We start from the raw sequence: 14,944 nt of genomic DNA, 5'->3' as shown, positions 1-14,944 counted from the left end.
AGAACACAACCCCCCCCCACCTCCATGTGAGTGACCATGGCCAGAACACAACCCCCCCATCACTACCTCCATGTGAGTGACCATGGCCAGAACACAACCCCCATCACTACCTCCATGTGAGTGACCATGGCCAGAACACAACCCCCTCCCCCATCACTACCTCCATGTGAGTGACCATGGCCAGAACACAACCCCCCATCACTACCTCCATGTGAGTGACCATGGCCAGAACACAACCCCCCCCCCCCCATCACTACCTCCATGTGAGTGACCATGGCCAGAACACAACCCCCTCCCCCCATCACTACCTCCATGTGAGTGACCATGGCCAGAACACAACCCCCTCCCCCATCACTACCTCCATGTGAGTGACCATGGCCAGAACACAACCCCCCCTCCCCCATCACTACCTCCATGTGAGTGACCATGGCCAGAACACAACCCCCCTCCCCCCCATCACTACCTCCATGTGAGTGACCATGGCCAGAACACAACCCCTCCCCCTCCCCTCACTACCTCCATGTGAGTGACCATGGCCAGAACACAACCCCCCCCCCCCCCACACTACCTCCATGTGAGTGACCATGGCCAGAACACAACCCCCCTCCCCCATCACTACCTCCATGTGAGTGACCATGGCCAGAACACAACCCCCCTCCCCCATCACTACCTCCATGTGAGTGACCATGGCCAGAACACAACCCCCCCTCACTACCTCCATGTGAGTGACCATGGCCAGAACACAACCCCCCCCTCCCCCATCACTACCTCCATGTGAGTGACCATGGCCAGAACACAACCCCCTCCCCATCACTACCTCCATGTGGTGACCATGGCCAGAACACAACCCCCCTCCCCCCATCACTACCTCCATGTGAGTGACCATGGCCAGAACACAACCCCCTCCCCATCACTACCTCCATGTGAGTGACCATGGCCAGAACACAACCCCCCCCCATCACTACCTCCATGTGAGTGACCATGGCCAGAACACAACCCCCCTCCCCCATCACTACCTCCATGTGAGTGACCATGGCCAGAACACAACCCCCCTCCCCCATCACTACCTCCATGTGAGTGACCATGGCCAGAACACAACCCCCTCCCCCATCACTACCTCCATGTGAGTGACCATGGCCAGAACACAACCCCCATCACTACCTCCATGTGAGTGACCATGGCCAGAGAACACAATCACTACCTCCATGTGAGTGACCATGGCCAGAACACAACCCCCCTCCCCCATCACTACCTCCATGTGAGTGACCATGGCCAGAACACAACCCCCCTCCCCCCATCACTACCTCCATGTGAGTGACCATGGCCAGAACACAACCCCCCTCCCCCATCACTACCTCCATGTGAGTGACCATGGCCAGAACACAACCCCCCTCCCCCCACTACCTCCATGTGAGTGACCATGGCCAGAACACAACCCCCCTCCCCATCACTACCTCCATGTGAGTGACCATGGCCAGAACACAACCCCCCCCCATCACTACCTCCATGTGAGTGACCATGGCCAGAACACAACCCCCCTCCCCATCACTACCTCCATGTGAGTGACCATGGCCAGAACACAACCCCCTCCCCCATCACTACCTCCATGTGAGTGACCATGGCCAGAACACAACCCCCCTCCCCCATCACTACCTCCATGTGAGTGACCATGGCCAGAACACAACCCCCCTCCCCCATCACTACCTCCATGTGAGTGACCATGGCCAGAACACAACCCCCTCCCCCATCACTACCTCCATGTGAGTGACCATGGCCAGAACACAACCCCCCTCCCCTCACTACCTCCATGTGAGTGACCATGGCCAGAACACAACCCCCCTCCCCCCTCACTACCTCCATGTGAGTGACCATGGCCAGAACACAACCCCCCTCCCCTCACTACCTCCATGTGAGTGACCATGGCCAGAACACAACCCCCCCTCTCCCCTCACTACCTCCATGTGAGTGACCATGGCCAGAACACAACCCCCCCCTCACTACCTCCATGTGAGTGACCATGGCCAGAACACAACCCCCCCTCCCCCTCCTACCTCCATGTGAGTGACCATGGCCAGAACACAACCCCCTCCCCTCACTACCTCCATGTGAGTGACCATGGCCAGAACACTACCCCCCTCCCCTCACTACCTCCATGTGAGTGACCATGGCCAGAACACAACCCCCCCTCCCCTCACTACCTCCATGTGAGTGACCATGGCCAGAACACAACCCCTCCCCTCCCCTCCATGTGAGTGACCATGTGCCAGAACACAACCCCCCTCCCCTCACTACCTCCATGTGAGTGACCATGGCCAGAACACAACCCCCCCCCCTCACTACCTCCATGTGAGTGACCATGGCCAGAACACACCCCCCCATGTGAGTGACCATGGCCAGAACACAACCCCCCCTGTTTTCCCCACCTCCATGTGAGTGACCATTAACAGAACACAACCCCCTCCCCTCACTCCTCCATGTGAGTGACCATGGCCAGAACACAACCCCCCTCCCCTCACTCCTCCATGTGAGTGACCATGGCCAGACACACCCCATTGAAATCACTACCTCCATGTGAGTGACCATGGCCAGAAACACAACCCCCCCCCCCCCCTCACTGTGCTGTAGCTGGTTCTTCAGTTGAAAAAAAAAAACTGTTTTAAAAAAAACAAACATTTTTATTTAATTATTAACAAAGATTGTGTTCTATGTTCATTTCTCCATCAAACACGTGAAGACTCGTTATTGTAAAGGAACTAAAACAAGCATGTAATCCCCATCTTAGAAAAAGAACAACAACAACATTGAAATAGATTGTCTATTATTTGAATCATACAGCCAGTGGCTAACAACACAGTCTTATTACATAACTATGAACAGCCACAGTGATCTCATTTGATGTCATAGCAGTGTTTTGAAGATAGCAATTGAGTATTCAGTCTGAATGGTTATAAAATCTGTTTTGTCGTTTGTTGTTGTTGTTGTATAGGACACTATGGCCTCCAGACTCATGTTAGCAGGACTGAGTTTAATGAACCATTTTCAAGGTCTGATGATTAGATAGTCAGTACAGTAAGAGCCATGTAAAACAGGTCTGATGAGTCAGAATGTAACAGCTCAGTAACCAGCCATTTTCCTGTCTGATGAGTTATTTTTGAGCAATGAGTAACCAGCCATGTTGGTCAGGTCTGATGAGTTAGAGATAGTCCAATAACCAGCCAGTTCTGATATTCCTGACCATGTTGTCAGCCATGTTGTCAGGTCTGATGAGTTATAGTCAGTAAACCAGCCATGTTGGTCAGGTCTGATGAGTTATAGTCAGTCCAGTAACCAGCCATGTTGGTCAGGTCTGATGAGTTATAGACAGTCCAGTAACCAGCCATGTTGGTCAGGTCTGATGAGTTATATAGTCAGTCCAGTAACCAACCATGTTGGTCAGGTCTGATGAGTTATAGACAGTCCAGTAACCAGCCACCAGCCATGTTGGTCAGATCTGATGAGTTAGACAGTCCAGTCAGCCATGTTGGTCCAGTAACCAGCCATGTTGGTCAGGTCTGATGAGTTATAGACAGTCCAGTAACCAGCCATGTTGGTCAGATCTGATGAGTTATATAGTCAGTCCAGTAACCAGCCATGTTGGTCAGGTCTGATGAGTTATAGACAGTCCAGTAACCAGCCATGTTGGTCAGGTCTGATGAGTTAGATAGTCAGTCCAGTAACCAGCCATGTTGGTCAGGTCTGATGAGTTAGATAGTCAGTCCAGTAACCAGCCATGTTGGTCAGGTCTGATGAGTTAGATAGTCAGTCCAGTAACCAGCCATGTTGGTCAGGTCTGATGAGTTACCAGACACTGGATGAGTTATCAGTCAGTCCAGTAACCAGCCATGTTGGTCAGGTCTGATGAGTTAGATAGACAGTCCAGTACTTCAAATCCAACCAAATGGCTTTCACAATCACGTCTTTACAAAGGTTTAAATAAATAAAAAATAAATAAAAAATAATTTCACTAAACACCATTTATTATTATTTTTAAGACTAGAAACTCAAGGGCCGTGGTACAGTACTCTGTATAAAACATCTCATCTTCTAACAAGGTGACATTTACAAATAAAATAAATATAGTCCCCCCCCAAGGCTGGCACACTGATACAGGTACCAGCTGGGAATAATAATCACTTAGTTTAAACATCTAGAACCCATTGGTACTCTATGGAACCAACAAGGTGGCTTAGTCTAGAACGGTCTGGAACCCAAGGGCTTGCTCGCTGAAGGAACCTAAAATCACATTCTACTTATCTACCCAACTAAAAACCTAAATGGAAGCAAGTCCCCGCAGCAATGTGCCAACATCTAGGCAGAGTCTATAGCAGTATGTCGCTGTCACTTGGTCCGTATAGACAGAGTCTATAGCAGTATGTACCTCTCACTTGGTCTGTATAGACAGAGTCTATAGCAGTATGTCGCTGTCACTTGGTCTGTATAGACAGAGTCTATAGGTAATTCTATAGGTAACTCTATAGGTAATTCTATAGGTAACTCTATAGGTAACTCTATAGGTAATTCTATAGGTAACTCTATAGGTAACTCTATAGGTAACTCTATAGGTAACTCTAAAGGTAACTCTATAGGTAACTCTATAGGTAACTCTATAGGTAACTCTATAGGTAATTCTATAGGTAACTCTATAGGTAAGTCTATAGGTAATTCTATAGGTAACTCTATAGGTAAGTCTATAGGTAATTCTATAGGTAATTCTATAGGTAACTCTATAGGTAAGTCTATAGGTAATTCTATAGGTAACTCTATAGGTAATTCCATAGGTAACGCTATAGGTAATTCCATAGGTAACTCTATAGGTAACTCTATAGGTAATTCTATAGGTAACTCTATAGGTAACTCTATAGGTAAATCTATAGGTAAATCTATAGGTAAGTCTATAGGTAATTCTATAGGTAACTCTATAGGTAACTCTATAGGTAAGTCTATAGGTAATTCTATAGGTAACTCTATAGGTAATTCTATAGGTAACTCTATAGGTAATTCTATAGGTAACTCTATAGGTAAGTCTATAGGTAAGTCTATAGGTAATTATATAGGTAAGTCTATAGGTAATTCTATAGGTAACTCTATAGGTAAGTCTATAGGTAACTCTATAGGTAACTCTATAGGTAACTCTATAGGTAACTCTATAGGTAACTCTATAGGTAAGTCTATAGGTAAGTCTATAGGTAATTCTATAGGTAAGTCTATAGGTAATTCTATAGGTAACTCTAAAGGTAACTCTATAGGTAAGTCTATAGGTAAGTCTATAGGTAAGTCTATAGGTAAGTCTATAGGTAATTCTATAGGTAACTCTAAAGGTAACTCTATAGGTAAGTCTATAGGTAAGTCTATAGGTAATTCCATAGGTAATTCCATACAGTGAGATTAAACAGAAGTAGAGGACAGAACTCGTCATATATGAACGTGACACTAAAACAGAGATTTCAGAATATAGAAGAGAACTAAAAAAATACAAGTCAAGTGTGAACGATTAGAATTTATCGACATGCAATATTTAAGACTCTACACAAGATTAAAAAATACAACATTGATATTATTATTGCTTGACATTCGTTTATGGCTAAACATTACTTTCATTACATTTGAGAAATGCAGTTTGACTACAGTGCTTTGGAGAGTCTACTGTAAAACTAGAGACGTGGTGAAATGGACTGAGTGTGAAAATGTCAGAAAGGAGGAGAGGAAAACGAGGGAGGATAATACCGAGAAACATCTAGTTGACCACGGTATCCTTCACTAATAAAACTTCTCTAGTTGACCACGGTATCCTTCACTAATAAAACTTCTCTAGTTGACCACGGTATCCTTCACTAATAAAACTTCTCACGGTATCCTTCACTAATAAAACTTCTCTAGTTGACCACGGTATCCTTCACTAATAAAACTTCTCTAGTTGACCACGGTATCCTTCACTAATAAAACTTCTCTAGTTGACCACGGTATCCTTCACTAATAAAACTTCTCTAGTTGACCACGGTATCCTTCACTAATAAAACTTCTCTAGTTGACACGGTATCCTTCACTAATAAAACTTCTCTAGTTGACCACGGTATCCTTCACTAATAAAACTTCTCTAGTTGACCACTTCTCTAGTATCCTTCACTAATAAAACTTCTCTAGTTGACCCACGGTATCCTTCACTAACAAAACTTCTAGTTGACCACGGTATCCTTCACTAATAAAAACTTCTAGTTGGCCACAGTATCCTTCACTAATAAAACTTCTCTAGTTGACCACGGTATCCTTCACTAATAAAACTTCTCTAGTTGACCACGGTATCCTTCACTAATAAAACTTCTCTAGTTGACCACGGTATCCTTCACTAATAAAACTTCTCTAGTTGACCACGGTATCCTTCACTAATAAAACCTCTCCAGCTGACCACGGTATCCTTCACTAATAAAACCTCTCCAACTGACCACGGTATCCTTCACTAATAAAACTTCTCCAGTTGACCACGATATCCTTCACTAATAAAACCTCTCCCACTGACCACGATATCCTTCACCAATAAAACCTCTCCAGTTGACCACGATATCCTTCACTAATAAAACCTCTCTAGTTGACCACGATATCCATCACTAATAAACTTCTCCAAATGAACACGGTATCCTTCACTAATAAAACCTCTCCAGTTGACCACGGTATCCTTCACTAATAAAACCTCTCCAACTGACCACGGTATCCTTCACTAATAAAACTTCTCCAGTTGACCACGATATCCTTCACTAATAAAACCTCTCCAATTGACCACGATATCCTTCACTAATAAAACCTCTCTAGTTGACCACGGTATCCTTCACTAATAAAACTTCTCTAGTTGTTCACGATATCCTTCACTAATAAAACTTCTCTAGTTGATCACAATATCCTTCACTAATAAAACCTCTCTAGTTGACCACGATATCCTTCACTAATAAATTTCTCCAAATGAACACGGTATCCTTCACTAATAAAACCTCTCCAGCTGACCACGGTATCCTTCACTAATAAAACCTCTCCCACTGACCACGATATCCTTCACTAATAAAACCTCTCCAGTTGACCACGATATCCTTCACTAATAAACTTCTCCAAATTAACACGGTATCCTTCACTAATAAAACCTCTCCAGCTGACCACGGTATCCTTCACTAATAAAACCTCTCCCACTGACCACGATATCCTTCACTAATAAAACCTCTCCAGTTGACCACGATATCCTTCACTAATAAACTTCTCCAAATGAACACGGTATCCTTCACTAATAAAACCTCTCCAGCTGACCACGGTATCCTTCACTAATAAAACCTCTCTAGTTGATCACGATATCCTTCACTAATAAAACCTGGGGTGTCTAAGTCAACAATATTATGTAGCCACATAGATGCACACACACACACACACACACACACACACACACACACACACACACACACACACAGACACAGACACACACACACACACACACACACACACACACACACCCACAGTAGGTGTAAACACAACGATGGGAAATGTTTAAGAGGGGCCACTTTAACGAACCAACTGAAGAGAGGGATTCAATTCGTAGCGCTGAAGTACCTCGTCATATTGGCGCTCTGACAAAAAGCAGGAACATTGCCCTTAAATGTAAATCCTGGTATAGCGTGAATCTTCAATGCTACAGATTCAATCTGAGCCCTAAACCAACAAAACAAATAGTTTCTACTAAAACAACAACCATGTATTTTCTTCGTGCAGATCATGATTTATTTAAGATAATATTGCTTATAGGGCCTCTGATAATGTAGTTCCTATTGTCCCTGAGTGTTCATCAACACGTCATCATACCCAGTGGGAACCAGGTGGGTTAGATAGTGCAAGCATTGCCCGGATGACGTATATCCTGGACTGTAGATTTCAATTAAAAATAAAATGTTTAGAAGTAAGAGGCTGAGAGTTTCTGCCATTTTACAAATAAGTGCGACCGAATATACTGATGGACTCAACTGACATTCCATTCCAGAACCAGAATGGATGATTTATTTAAACTGACATTCCATTCCGGAACCAGAATGGATGATTTATTTATAACTGACATGTCATTCCGGGACCCAAATGGATGATTTATTTAAATCTGACATTCCATTCGGAACCAGAATGGATGATTTATTTATAACTGACATGTCATTCGGGACCCGAAAGGATGATTTATTTAAAACTGACATTCCATTCGGAACCAGAATGGATGATTTATTTAAAACCGACATTCCATTCCAGAACCAGAATGGATGATTTATTTAAAACCGACATTCCAGAACCAGAATGGATGATTTATTTAAATCTGACATTCCATTGCAGAACCAGAATGAATGATTTATTTATTTAAACTGACACATTCCAGAACCAGAATGGATGATTTATTTAAAACAGACATTCCATTCCCGGAACCAGAATGGATGATTTATTTAAAACAGACATTCAGAAGTGAAAACCAGCCAATGAGATGATTTATTTCAATGACATTCCATTGAAAGCCTCTATATAACGAACAGAGAATGGATTTGATTTATTCAACAAGAACAACAACAACAACAAGAACATGTCATCTGTGATCTCTCTTTCTTCAGTAACCCGTCTCTGTCTCACACAGGCTTTATCTCAACGACAAGACTTGATTAACTACATCACATGATCTCTCTTTCTTCAGTAACCCGTCTCTGTCTCTTGCTGGGCTTTAACGACAAGACTTGATTAACTACATCACATGATCTCTCTTTCTTCAGTAACCCGTCTCTGTCTCTTGCTGAGAACAGACTTGATTTCACCATGATCATTTCTTGTCTGTCTCTTGCTGAGCTTTTATCTCAACGACAAAGACTTGATTAACTAACACAATCTCTCTTTCTTCAGTAACCCGTCTCTGTCTCTTGCAGGCTTTATCTCAACAACAAGACTTGATTAACTACATCACATGATCTCTCTTTCTTCAGTAACCCGTCTCTGTCTCTTGCTGAGGCTTTATCTCAACGACAAGACTTGATTAACTACATCACATGATCTCTCTTTCTTCAGTAACCGTCTCTGTCTCTTGCTGAGGCTTTATCTCAACGACAAGACTTGATTAACTACATCACATGATCTCTCTTTCTTCAGTAACCCGTCTCTGTCTCTTGCTGAGGCTTTATCTCAACGACAAGACTTGATTAACTGCATCATCATGATCTCTCTTCATTGATTGAAATAAACCTTCACTTGTCTCTTGCTGGGAAGGCCACCATTCTATCTCAACGACATAGACTTGATTAACTAGGAAACATCAAAGCATGATGGAATCTCTTTCTTCAGTAACCCATTAAAATAGTCTCTTGCTGACTTTCTGTGGTATCTCGCGACAAGACTTGATTGAAACTAAATCTATTTTCACATGCTCTCTGGCGTTAGTTAAGGGTTCGGTCTGACCGTTGACAGTCTCTTTAATAAGGCTCCCTCCCTCAGAATAAAAAGCCTTTTTTATCAGGTCTGTTATTAAATCTCAGTTTCCATCTCAACGTCCGTGTCTGCTGAGGCTTTATCTCAGGACGACAAGACTTGATTAACTACATCAAGTGATTTCCTTTCTTCAGTAACCCATCTCTTGTCTCTTGCTGAGGCTTCATCTCAGGCAAAAAAGACTTTTTAACTACATCTGATGATCCTCTTTCTTCAGTAACCCGTCTCTGATTTCTTTGCTGGAGGCTTTATCTCAAGTTGTGTGTTAGACAAGACTTGATCAACTGCATCACATGATCCTTTCTGGGAGTTGATTGAAATAAACCTTCACTTGGTGAGGAAGTGGGAAGGGCCACCATCGTCTACCCCTCCAGACATACTGGTATGATTAAGACAATAGGAAACAAGCCAAAGCAAGGATGGAATTCGGTTTCTGACAGACACAACCATTAAAATAGACATTACTTGGTGCTATACTTTCTGTGGTCAATAGATGGCGCCACTAGATAGCCATTAGATTGAACAGCTTTAAATCTATTTTCACAGCTCTGGCGTTAGTTAAGGGTTCGGTCTGACCGTTGACAGTCTCTTTAATGGCGGGACCAACAGGTCCTCCCTCCCTCAGAATAAAAAGCCTTTTTTTATCAGGTGCTGTTATTAAATCTCAGTTTCCATCTCAACGTCCCGTGTCTCAACTCACGGTGCTCTTAATAGAGGAGGGAAACAGCTTTTTTTGAGACTTCAAAGTGTTTCCTTTCAAATGGTATCAAGAATATGCATATTCTTGCTTCAGGTCCTGATTACAGGAATTTAGATGTCATCTCAGGCAAAAAAAGTTTTCAAAAAATAAAAAGTGTTGGATCCTATTATTCAGTTAAAAGAAGAAGTGAGAGAGATTTGTTTTTTTGAGACGCTGGGAGTTGTGTGTTAGATCGGAGCCTTTGAGACGCTGGGAGTTGTGTGTTAGATCAGAGCCTTTGAGACGCTGGGAGTTGTGTGTTAGATCAGAGCCTTTGAGACGCTGGGAGTTGTGTGTTAGATCAGAGCCATTTGAGACGCTGGGAGTTGTGGTTAGATCAGAGCATTCATTTGAGACGCTGGGAGTTGTGTGTTAGATCAGAGCCTTTGAGACGCTGGGAGTTGTGTGTTAGATCAGAGCCTTGCCCCTCGCTGGCCATAACTAACACTGGTCAGAGAAACACCAAGGGATCTGGTACTATTCATGGCTTCAGTGGTGTGGAGTCTTTCATGTGTGTGTATGTATGTGTGTGTGTGTGTCCATGACAGAATGTGCTCCTCGCCCCAACAGAGGATTAAAAGTGGCAATAAGCTGAGCTGAGCTCCATGACTCTGTGTTTCAGGGTGTCTCTCAGACCTGACATCTATCTACTGTGGTGTAAAGCCCTCTCAGTCGATACAAAGACCCAATAACTTCCGGTTTCACCACAGTACAGTGGCCAAGGTAGAACGGTGGAGGGCATTGGTCACCAATCACGGGAGGTAGACCAATCAAATCACAGGAAATGCAGATCATTTCAGAAGAGTAGATAAACATAGTGCTATCTTTTGACAATGTGGAAGTGAAATGTTTTGATAGGAGATTGTGAGGGTGGGAAATGGACTATTCTTATTTAATGGATCATATTTCCAGTATTTCATTAACTCAGACACAGGTGTGGACAATACACTATTCATTCATTAACTCAGACACAGGTGTGGACAATACACTATTCATTCATTAACTCAGACACAGGTGTGGACAATACACTATTCATTCATTAACTCAGACACAGGTGTGGACAATACACTATTCATTCATTAACTCAGACACAGGTGTGGACAATACACTATTCATTCATTAACTCAGACACAGGTGTGGACAATACACTATTCATTCATTAACTCAGACACAGGTGTGGACAATACACTATTCATTCATTAACTCAGACACAGGTGTGGACAATACACTATTCATTCATTAACTCAGACACAGGTGTGGACAATACACTATTCATTCATTAACTCAGACACAGGTGTGGACAATACACTATTCATTCATTAACTCAGACACAGGTGTGGACAATACACTATTCATTCATTAACTCAGACACAGGTGTGGACAATACACTATTCATTCATTAACTCAGACACAGGTGTGGACAATACACTATTCATTCATTAACTCAGACACAGGTGTGGACAATACACTATTCATTCATTAACTCAGACACAGGTGTGGACAATACACTATTCATTCATTAACTCATTCATTAACTCAGACACAGGTGTGGACAATACACTATTCATTCATTAACTCAGACACAGGTGTGGACAATACACTATTCATTCATTAACTCAGACACAGGTGTGGACAATACACTATTCATTCATTAACTCAGACACAGGTGTGGACAATACACTATTCATTCATTAACTCAGACACAGGTGTGGACAATACACTATTCATTCATTAACTCAGACACAGGTGTGGACAATACACTATTCATTCATTAACTCAGACACAGGTGTGGACAATACACTATTCATTCATTAACTCAGACACAGGTGTGGACAATACACTATTCATTCATTAACTCAGACACAGGTGTGGACAATACACTATTCATTCATTAACTCAGACACAGGTGTGGACAATACACTATTCATTCATTAACTCAGACACAGGTGTGGACAATACACTATTCATTCATTAACTCAGACACAGGTGTGGACAATACACTATTCATTCATTAACTCAGACACAGGTGTGGACAATACACTATTCATTCATTAACTCAGACACAGGTGTGGACAATACACTATTCATTCATTAACTCAGACACAGGTGTGGACAATACACTATTCATTCATTAACTCAGACACAGGTGTGGACAATACACTATTCATTCATTAACTCAGACACAGGTGTGGACAATACACTATTCATTCATTAACTCAGACACAGGTGTGGACAATACACTATTCATTCATTAACTCAGACACAGGTGTGGACAATACACTATTCATTCATTAACTCAGACACAGGTGTGGACAATACACTATTCATTCATTAACTCAGACACAGGTGTGGACAATACACTATTCATTCATTAACTCAGACACAGGTGTGGACAATACACTATTCATTCATTAACTCAGACACAGGTGTGGACAATACACTATTCATTCATTAACTCAGACACAGGTGTGGACAATACACTATTCATTCATTAACTCAGACACAGGTGTGGACAATACACTATTCATTCATTAACTCAGACACAGGTGTGGACAATACACTATTCATTCATTAACTCAGACACAGGTGTGGACAATACACTATTCATTCATTAACTCAGACACAGGTGTGGACAATACACTATTCATTCATTAACTCAGACACAGGTGTGGACAATACACTATTCATTCATTAACTCAGACACAGGTGTGGACAATACACTATTCATTCATTAACTCAGACACAGGTGTGACGATACACTATTCATTCATAACTCATTCATACACTATTCATTCATTAACTCAGACACAGGTGTGGACAATACACTATTCATTCATTAACTCAGACACAGGTGTGGACAATACACTATTCATTCATTAACTCAGACACAGGTGTGGACACTATTCATTCATTAACTCAGACACAGGTGTGGACAATACACTATTCATTCATTAACTCAGACACAGGTGTGGACAATACACTATTCATTCATTAACTCAGACACAGGTGTGGACAATACACTATTCATTCATTAACTCAGACACAGGTGTGGACAATACACTATTCATTCATTAACTCAGACACAGGTGTGGACAATACACTATTCATTCATTAACTCAGACACAGGTGTGGACAATACACTATTCATTAACTCAGACACAGGTGTGGACAATACACTATTCATTCATTAACTCAGACACAGGTGTGGACAATACACTATTCATTCATTAACTCAGACACAGGTGTGGACAATACACTATTCATTCATTAACTCAGACACAGGTGTGGACAATACACTATTCATTCATTAACTCAGACACAGGTGTGGACAATACACTATTCATTCATTAACTCAGACACAGGTGTGGACAATACACTATTCATTCATTAACTCAGACACAGGTGTGGACAATACACTATTCATTCATTAACTCAGACACAGGTGTGGACAATACACTATTCATTCATTAACTCAGACACAGGTGTGGACAATACACTATTCATTCATTAACTCAGACACAGGTGTGGACAATACACTATTCATTCATTAACTCAGACACAGGTGTGGACAATACACTATTCATTCATTAACTCAGACACAGGTGTGGACGATACACTATTCATTCATTAACTCAGACACAGGTGTGGACGATACACTATTCATTCATTAACTCAGACACAGGTGTGGACAATACACTATTCATTCATTAACTCAGACACAGGTGTGGACAATACACTATTCATTCATTAACTCAGACACAGGTGTGGACAATACACTATTCATTCATTAACTCAGACACAGGTGTGGACAATACACTATTCATTCATTAACTCAGACACAGGTGTGGACAATACACTATTCATTCATTAACTCAGACACAGGTGTGGACAATACACTATTCATTCATTAACTCAGACACAGGTGTGGACAATACACTATTCATTCATTAACTCAGACACAGGTGTGGACGATACACTATTCATTCATTAACTCAGACACAGGTGTGGACAATACACTATTCATTCATTAACTCAGACACAGGTGTGGACAACACTATTCATTCATTAACTCAGACACAGGTGTGGACAATACACTATTCATTCATTAACTCAGACACAGGTGTGGACAATACACTATTCATTCATTAACTCAGACACAGGTGTGGACAATACACTATTCATTCATTAACTCAGACACAGGTGTGGACAATACACTATTCATTCATTAACTCAGACACAGGTGTGGACGATACACTATTCATTCATTAACTCAGACACAGGTGTGGACAATACACTATTCATTCATTAACTCAGACACAGGTGTGGACAATACACTATTCATTCATTAACTCAGACACAGGTGTGGACAATACACTATTCATTCATTAACTCAGACACAGGTGTGGACAATACACTATTCATTCATTAACTCAGACACAGGTGTGGACAATACACTATTCATTCATTAACTCAGACACAGGTGTGGACAATACACTATTCATTCATTTCAGACACAGGTGTGGATTATTCATTCATTAACTCAGACACAGGTGTGGACAATACACTATTCATTCATTAACTCAGACACAGGTGTGGACAATACACTATTCATTCATTAACTCAGACACAGGTGTGGACAATACACTATTCATTCATTAACTCAGACACAGGTGTGGACAATACACTATTCAT

This window comes from Oncorhynchus nerka, linkage group LG27, assembly GCF_034236695.1.
Source record: "Oncorhynchus nerka isolate Pitt River linkage group LG27, Oner_Uvic_2.0, whole genome shotgun sequence".
NCBI classification, from domain to species: domain Eukaryota; kingdom Metazoa; phylum Chordata; class Actinopteri; order Salmoniformes; family Salmonidae; genus Oncorhynchus; species Oncorhynchus nerka.
This window is presented reverse-complemented; position numbering follows the sequence as displayed.